This window comes from Monodelphis domestica, chromosome 2 (assembly GCF_027887165.1).
Source record: "Monodelphis domestica isolate mMonDom1 chromosome 2, mMonDom1.pri, whole genome shotgun sequence".
NCBI classification, from domain to species: domain Eukaryota; kingdom Metazoa; phylum Chordata; class Mammalia; order Didelphimorphia; family Didelphidae; genus Monodelphis; species Monodelphis domestica.
The window spans coordinates 350,435,894-350,444,613 of NC_077228.1; the positions used below are offsets into that span (position 1 = coordinate 350,435,894).

The following is an 8,720-nucleotide window of genomic DNA, read 5'->3' on the forward strand; positions in this document are numbered from 1 at the left end:
TAGTCCCTATCCTTCCTTGAGCAAACAAAGTATATTGATGAAATGAATTTTAAACAAAGGGATACAATATGTTGAAATGCTCATTAATTTAAATATCTCCATTGATTCTAGAAATACATATTGCACAAGAGGTTAATTCTATATTTTATAAAAAAGACTTTATATAATTTTCTATATGAACAAGGACATTTGAGCTCATCATGTAGCTATTTTCTTGAAAATAAAAATCAGACGTCTTTACCTACCCCACTCATGTGTCTCAGTCATGGCTCCACTGCAGCTCCCCCTGCTGCTGTTGGGCACAGCAACTCAAGGAGCCCGACCTCCCGCTGTGGTCACAGCCACGCCTTTGAGGGTTTCCTGGGAGGAGGAATCCCTGGTGCGCCTGCGCCCAGGTCCCCCTTCCCCGCCTCTAATTCTGCTACCACTCTGATGAGCGCCAAGTCTGTTTTCATGCACGTGCGGGGTGGGGTTCCACACCGCTGGGGGACAAGGCCTTTGCAGAGTTCTTGACCGATGAAATCAAAGAGAAGATAAATCCAGAAGCATAAGTCCCTCCCCAAGATGTCTGGAGACTGGGAACTGATGGTCGAAGGCACGGAAGCCAAGCTGGTCCGGAGATTGCCTGGCACGAGCATCACGGTCACCTTCAACATCAACAACATCCCACTGACCTTCGATGATGATCCAAAGGAGGAACAGAAATCCAAAAGCAGCAGGAGCCAGAACTCACGTCGACACCTAACTTTGAGGTGGAAGTAGTGAAGAACAACACCAAAAAGAGGAGGATGAGATCGACTTCTCTGTCAGGGAAGTTAGCTTTCATCCCCTGACTGAATGGAAGGACAGAAATTACACCCTAAACACAGATTCCCTGGACTGGACCCAGGACCACCATTTGATGGGCTTCTTGGCTGACCGTGAGGTGGACAGAATGAGCTCATCAAACTCAGGACAGCATCAGAGCATCAGGAATACATCAACCTTCTGGAGGATCTGAAGGGCTTAGTCAAGTGTCAGTATTGGGAAGGGAGACTCAGAAGTCCTCAGAAAGGGATGGGGAGAGAGAATAGTTACTTAGCCACAGTCATGGAGACCGGTTTGTAAAATCATTTCAGGCATAAATGAGATGTCCCCTAACCCACTTTATTTTTGTTGTTTCCCAATGAACAAAGTCTTGACCTGTGGGCATATGAATATGAGAATGAAAACATGTATTCACCATCAGGGAAAATTATTCTATTTTAGGAGGGTTTGGGATAAAAATGCATACCTATTTGTTTTCCCATAAAGCAGACACATTCTGATTTGACTTATTTTTCTGTATTTTTCACTTTGCTATTGGCACATTGATCACTATATCTTATGTTTTCTAGGTAATTAAAATAATTTGATACATTGAGTAGTATGGCATTTTGAAAGATCCCTGTGAAAGGTGGCAAAAGTAAAGGCTAGGCATTTGTCCTTTTTTTCTATTATCCATTCTTCAAACAGTTACATAACTAGAATATTCTCTTTTCTGTTTTTGGAAAACACCCTAATTCTTCCATACCATCATTGATGATGCTTCTTATTTCTAAACATCAAAGATTTTTGATTAATAGACTTATCTGCGTTGGCACTACTTTAATGTAAATTGCACACTATTTGGCAAGGAGATTAATGAGCAATGAGTTCTAATAGTATGCATGCATACATGTATGTCTACATATACATATTTATACTGCGTATATACATGTGTATTGTCCTATACATATTGTAAATCATACTGTAATTTTAAGATTTTAATGATTAAAACTGTAATAAAAATTCACACATTATTTGTCTTTCAGGTGGGAGACATGTGCACATGTAATACATAATGTCCTGAGCTGCCAGCTAACTATTTGGGGATGAATAATGCCCAAATATAGTTTAAATATTTCTCTGAGCATTGAGCTTGAGAGACTGTGATGTTCTCATCACTTGGGATTTTCAAGCAAAAGTTGGACATATTTTTTGTTTGGGAAGGTTTTCAGTTCACTGTTGTCTGTTCTTGCCTCTCCCATATTGTCCTTTTGAGTTTGGTTCTTTGAATCTATACATGGAATTTTGTATTAATACTATTTAATTTAATCTTGGAATCAGCAAATTATTCTATACTATTGATTTTGGGGGGATCTTTATTCTATTCTTTACCCACAACACAACTAATCTAGAATAGAAAGGCCTTCAGAAGTCATAAAGTTAATAAACCAGATTGGAGTGCAGGACTAAACCAAAATAAAAATGTAATTTAAAAATATTAAATAAAATAAAATATAAAATAAAATATAGGTAATGATAATTTGTGGTTGCTTAAGCATTATGCAACCCCTTTCTAATTGTTATATCACTGATGTAATCCATTCCGTATTTGTTCATTATTTCTCTCAAAAACATCCTGCAAAAAAGATTATTTTACATTGATGGAGGACTTCTAATTAGGGGGAACCCAATACCCTTAAAACAGTTCTTTGTATTTTCGGACAGCTCTAAAATATTTGGAAATATTTTCCTACATTAAGTCTAAATCTGCCACTCTATGCCTTACCCACATTCATTTTTCTGATGCTCTATTATACCTGGATAAATAAGCCAACAATTTAGATACTCAAACATAATTACCATCCCAAGCATCAACCACCTTCCAAGTCTTCCTTTTTTTTAGAAGTACATATTGCTCTATTTCCATCTACTGATCTTCATGTTACATTATCTCAAGGCACTTCACTTTCTGGGTCACTTCCTTTGTATATTACCCAATTTTAATAGGTCCCACACTGCAGCAGGAAAGAATTCTTTTACTCTTCTCGAATTTATTTATCTTATTTACCATAAGAACTTAATCAAATCTCTTCTTGTTTAAGTCTATCACAACTCTCCCTTTTTCTCTCTCACATGAGCATGTCAATTCTTACTTTACTGATAAAATTGAGGTTATTCAATGAGATTCCTCTTCAAATTTTCTCATTTCTCTCTTCTTTTCCCCAGGTTTTAACAAAAAGGTAGCTCTTTTTTTTTTTTTGCCAAGGCTGACATGTGCCCTTGATTTCTTGTTTTTATCGCAAACTGATTCTGTAATCTTCTCTTTCTGGAATCTTTATCCTTTCAATATCTACTGATTATTTCCCTACAATCTTCACACATTGCCAAGTCTTCCTCATCTTTAAAAATAAAATTTTTAAAAGTATTCTAGCTACTGTCATCCCTTTAGTGGATTTTCTTCTCTCTTACCTAGCCAAACTCATTAATCTATACTTTGTCTCCATTGCTTAATAACAATATTTTAAAATTTAGCTTCTGATCTCATTACTCAACAAAAACAATTTCCCAAAAGTTATCATTGGCTTTTTAACTGCTAAATCATTGATGATCTTTTTCTAATTTTTCATTCCTTTGGTCCTATCTATTGCAAATAACCCTATCAGCCCCTCTTGCTCATTGATCATGCTGATCATGGCCTCTGAATGAGCGGAACTCAAAGCTCTCTCTTCAGCCCCTACTCTCTTCTCTTTCTACATTCTTTTAGTGACCTTATTAGCTCTCATAGATTTAGCTGTCATCTCTATGCTTACTACTTCAACATCTTTATAGCATTGAACTCCAGTCTCTTTCCTGAAATTTAGTCACAGACTATCAATTGTTATTGGACATTTCAGATTATGTCCCTAACCCATCTTCAAAAAAGAATTAATCATCCTTCCCACCAAATGCACCTTCCTTAAAAAAAATCCCTATTTTTTGTTTCCTAGTTTCTGAACCTTGACATTATCCTCTACTTATTACTCTGTCTTATTCCAATTTATTGTTATATCTCACTCTTTCTACCTCTACAACATAACATCCTTTTCATCTAACCTCTTCTCTGTATTCTTAAAGCTAAAATCTAAGTTTATGTTCATATCACTTCTTCTCTAGATTACTGTAATATTCTTAATTGATCTCCCTGCTTCAATTCAACCCACCCTCTATACTGCTGCTCAGGTTATCTGATTATATCTTTTTCTCTTCTCAGTACATTTTATCTATTCATTTGGTTCTGTTCAGTTCTGTCTCTCCATAGACCATAAGCTTATGTTCATCCTCTTTCATCCAGTTGTCCTTTTGCCTTCAATTTTTCCTAACATTCGGTCCTTTTCTAAAGAATTCCAACTTCTCATTAAATGGCCTAAATGTTTGTTTCTGCTTCAGTGTTTGTTCTTCTGATGAATATACTAAATTCTAGTGACTTCCTATTGCTTCTTGCATAAAATATATAATGTTTACCTTTTAAAGATTGTCACAACTTGATCCTATTTTATTTTTTCCAGCCACATTTTTATATTCCTTTTCAAATTGTATTAACTGTAATGGACAATCTCATCTTTTTTTGTGGCTCTTTACATACAAAATGCCATGCCCAGTCACTTTGCTTTTGCATTTACTATTGAAGATGCTTGAAATGTACTCCCTAGTCATGATGTATATCGACTTTTTGTGCAGCTCAGGAAACATCTTCTGTAGGAACCTTTCCTAATCCACTCAATTGCTTGTGCCCTACCTTACAAACTAGCTTAAATTCAGCTCCTTTGTATGTATTTGTATTTCTCCCTCATATTTATTATGTATGTGCTTATAGATGTATTTATGTCTCTGTTGGAATGCTTCTTTCTTTGCCTCTGTACCTCTTACTGTCTATCTCTCAATCTGTCTTTCTCTATATTTGTTTCTTTGTCTTTCTCTGTCTCTGTCTCTCTCTTGCTTTGTCTTCAGAAAATACTCTTACACTAACAAGTAGGAAGTTGTGACAAAGAGGAGAGTCATATCAGGCTTTACTTGATTATAACTGATAGTTCTGAACTTGGGGTAATTAACATTATCCCAGAGCATATCCTCTACTGTGAATATGAATGACTAACACAATGCAAGGATCCAAGACCACTCCAAGGGACTCAAGATGAAAAAGGCCATCTACCACCATAAAAGAACAGATCAATTCTGAATGTACATTGAATCATATATTTTTTCATTTTATTTCCTCCATGAGTTTTTTCTCTAGTATAAGCCATAGGCATTGTCTTTCACAACATGATAGACATGGAATTATTGTATATTTTTAAAGTACAACCTATGTCACATTATCTGCCATCTCAGGGAAGAAGGAGGATTGGGAGGGAGGGAGGGAAAAAACATGGATCACGCATGTAATAATTATTTCTATAAACTCAGGAGTAGCTGAACACATTGCAATGTAAGACTATACTATTGTGCAATGAGAAATAATGAACAAAATAATCATAAAAACTTATATGAAATGATCCAAAGTGAAGTGAGCAGAATGAGGAGAATGTTGTACACAGTACCAGCAATAAAGTACAATGATAAAAAAAATCAGAATGACAAGTGTTATTAGCAATGAAAGGACACAGGACAACTCCAAGAAACTCATGATAAAAAGACTATCCATTGCCAGAGAACTCGTGTAGTCTGAATGCAGATTGAAGCATACCATTTTTCCCTTTATATCTTTCATGAATCTATCGGATATATCTTTCATTTTTGTTTCATATATATTTCATTTTTGTCTAATGTAATCAATATAGACCTTCCTTCACAATATGATGAACATGTATATATTTATTGAATGACAGCATATGTACAACTAACATCATACTATACTACCTGCCAACTTAGACAGGGGAATGGATTGGGAGGGAGGGAAAGAACATGAATTCCAAAAATGTCATAAAATAAGTATTAAAATTATGTTTACATTTAATCTGAAAAAAATAAAAATACTGAGAGGAGAGCTAGACTTCCTATCTAGGGAGACAGAGTCATGAATTCCACACCTGGTACTCTTCATATTCATAACTTTGAACAAATTACTTAACCCTCTTAAATGGCTGTTCCCACATTTATAAAATTGAGATAATAAGCCCATCAGGATATACTTTCTCTTCTATCTGTGAGAATCAAATGAGAAAATGCAAATATGTTATATAGATATCAAGTCTTGTTATTATTAAAACAATAGTGACAATGTTCATTTGTTTTATAAAGAAAAATTAGTTCTAGGTAGAAATGAGTATACAAAATAGATTTTCTAGAAGTTCATTATTTCCTGTTGAATACTGTGAATCTTAAACCTAATATCTCAGATTTTATTTATATTTATATATATATATATTTATAATTAAAATTATATTTTAGGGGGATTAAAACATGAAAAACTCATTTTTTAACTTCTAAGAAGTAAGATTAGCAATGAGGTAGGATATTAAGAAAAATGTGGGAAGTGAGTATCAATATTACCTGGTGTGATGGAGATGCCATTCCTACTGTCTGAGAAATACTGACTTCAAATCAGGTAGCTTTTGGGTTTGGGGCACATGATTCAGTGTAGCCTTTTAGTTTTACTTAATCACAGTAACACATTTCTTTTTGCTATTCATTTTGTATCCACATATGTATATATATATATATATATATATATGTATGTAAATATGTGTATATTTGTATTATGTCTATCCATATCTGTATATAATGCATATACAGAGTAATAATGCCTCTTCGTTTTAATGATACATGATAACTATTCAGGGTAGATTCTAAAATATCTTGACTGAAGGTTTCATTAAAAATAATTCATAGATCTTATGACTACATTTTCTTAAAGATATTCTCTAAAAGGAGTGAAATTGTGTGGTGTATCAAGCACACCATGTAAAGATATGAGTATTTATCAGTGTAAAGATAAAATTCAGTGCATGGTAATGGCTCTGTGAAGGAAGAATCAGTCTGGAAGAGTTGAATTTAATCAATTACAAGTTATTCATTTAACCTTATTTTAAGCAGCTTTAGATTAACTATTTATTAAATCTTTGTAAAATAATTCCCATAATAACAATACCAACTGCCTTTAAAATAAATCAATGAGAACATTAGCTCCTCCTTCCTTTTTAATTGAAGAAGTAAAGAAAAATGTTTGGGTATTTTAGTTGGAATAACACACTGAATCCAAAATTACACCCTTAGTTTTCTCCTTCAAAAAGATCTGAGAATATTTTGTCTTTCATGCTTAGATCACCAGAAATTCATATCTCTGTACTGTATGCATGAATACACTTTTAATCTAAAGTTTGTTTTTAGACATCGTTTTGTAAGAGCCAAGGAAAAGATCAGTAAGCAAAATAGATGGTGGAACTTCAAGGAAGAATAATAAAACAATAGGAAAAAAATCTTCTAGTTTAAATTTGAGCTCAATTTTAATTTCTTTCCTAGACCTTTAGGATAAAATCTCACACATGTCTAGACCTGGATATTAACATTCTAATTTAAATTGGTGAGCAATAGAGTATACTCTGCAAGCTGTGTTCATTCATACATAACTTCTTTCATTCTTTTTTTTTCAATTCTGAGATCCAACCACTGATTCTTATTATTCTTAAAAATTATTTTTATCAACATGCAGAATGTTTAAATTATTCTGTTTGCACAAAGCTGAAACTTAAATAAATTATCTAAAAGTATGTTAAAGACTTGTGAACTTTCTCTCCAAAAGATTGATAAAAATGTTCTAAAACTTGATATTTTAGCTGAAAGACCAAACATTTCAGAAGGTAAATATAATAATGTGCTTTCCCCATCATGTCACTGACCTGTAGCTATTTTACATATGCAAATATAATTGCTTCTCTAGACGAGTTAAGTGAACACTTATTTACCTCAATAAGCTAAATGAACAGGATGTAAAGCTATAATTAATTGACTTTACTGGGCATCAGGCCTAACACTTTGTCTTTAGAAGAAAGCAATGAGCTCAACCACCACTATCAATGTAGAATGAGAAAGAAATTTAGGATTGAATAAAATATTGTCTATTTTGTAGGTAACTGTCTAGTTGCTAATTGGCTCAGTGGATGGAATGTTGGGCCTCTTGTCAAAAATGCATCTTTATTAGTTGAAATCTAACCTTGGACACTTACAAGCTATGTGACCCTGGGCAAGTCACCTAACCCTGTTTGCTTCAGTTTCCTCATTTGTAAAATATTTTGTAGAAGGAAATAGCAAACTACTTGAGTATCTTTGCCTATAGAACCCCAAGTGGGATCATAAATAATTGTATCTCCTTGAAAAATGATAGAATAACAATGTGGAACTCATTCAGCTTTGGAGATAATGGATGCAATTGTTAGAATGGAATTAGAAGTCCAATTAGGCTCCTTTTCTCCTTTACCCAGTTTGGTCTGGTGATAGGCAAGAAAGCCATGAATGTGGACACAAAGGATAATGTGGGACAATTATATTGGCATGCATGTTTTCCTCTGCTAGATGTAGTTTTGATGTATTATTTTCTATTCTATCTCACAAAATATACATAGTATTATCTCTTCCAAATTATATTGGATAGAATGGGAGACTGTAAAAATAAAAGATAACTTAATGGAAAGTATTAGAGCAGCAGTTTTCAACCTCTCAATTTGTAGCAATGAGAATACATAATGCATATCAGGTATTTACATTCCAAATCATAACTGTAGCAATATTACAGTTTTGAAGTAGCCACCAAAATAATTTTTTGGTTTGGGGTCACTGCAACATGAGGAACTGTATTGTGGGGTCACGGCATTAGAAATGTTGAGAACCACTGTATTAGAGCATCTTGGACTTTAAAGAATATCAATATTTTTTAAAGTTTATATAATGCACTTGTGAAT

General features: G+C 33.8%; 1 pseudogene; it reads left to right on the forward strand.

The window, feature by feature from the left end:
* The first annotated feature begins 265 nt into the window (after positions 1-265).
* LOC100618102 (complement component 1 Q subcomponent-binding protein, mitochondrial-like) lies at positions 266-1,664 on the forward strand (annotated as a pseudogene).
* Positions 1,665-8,720: the final 7,056 nt, after the last annotated feature.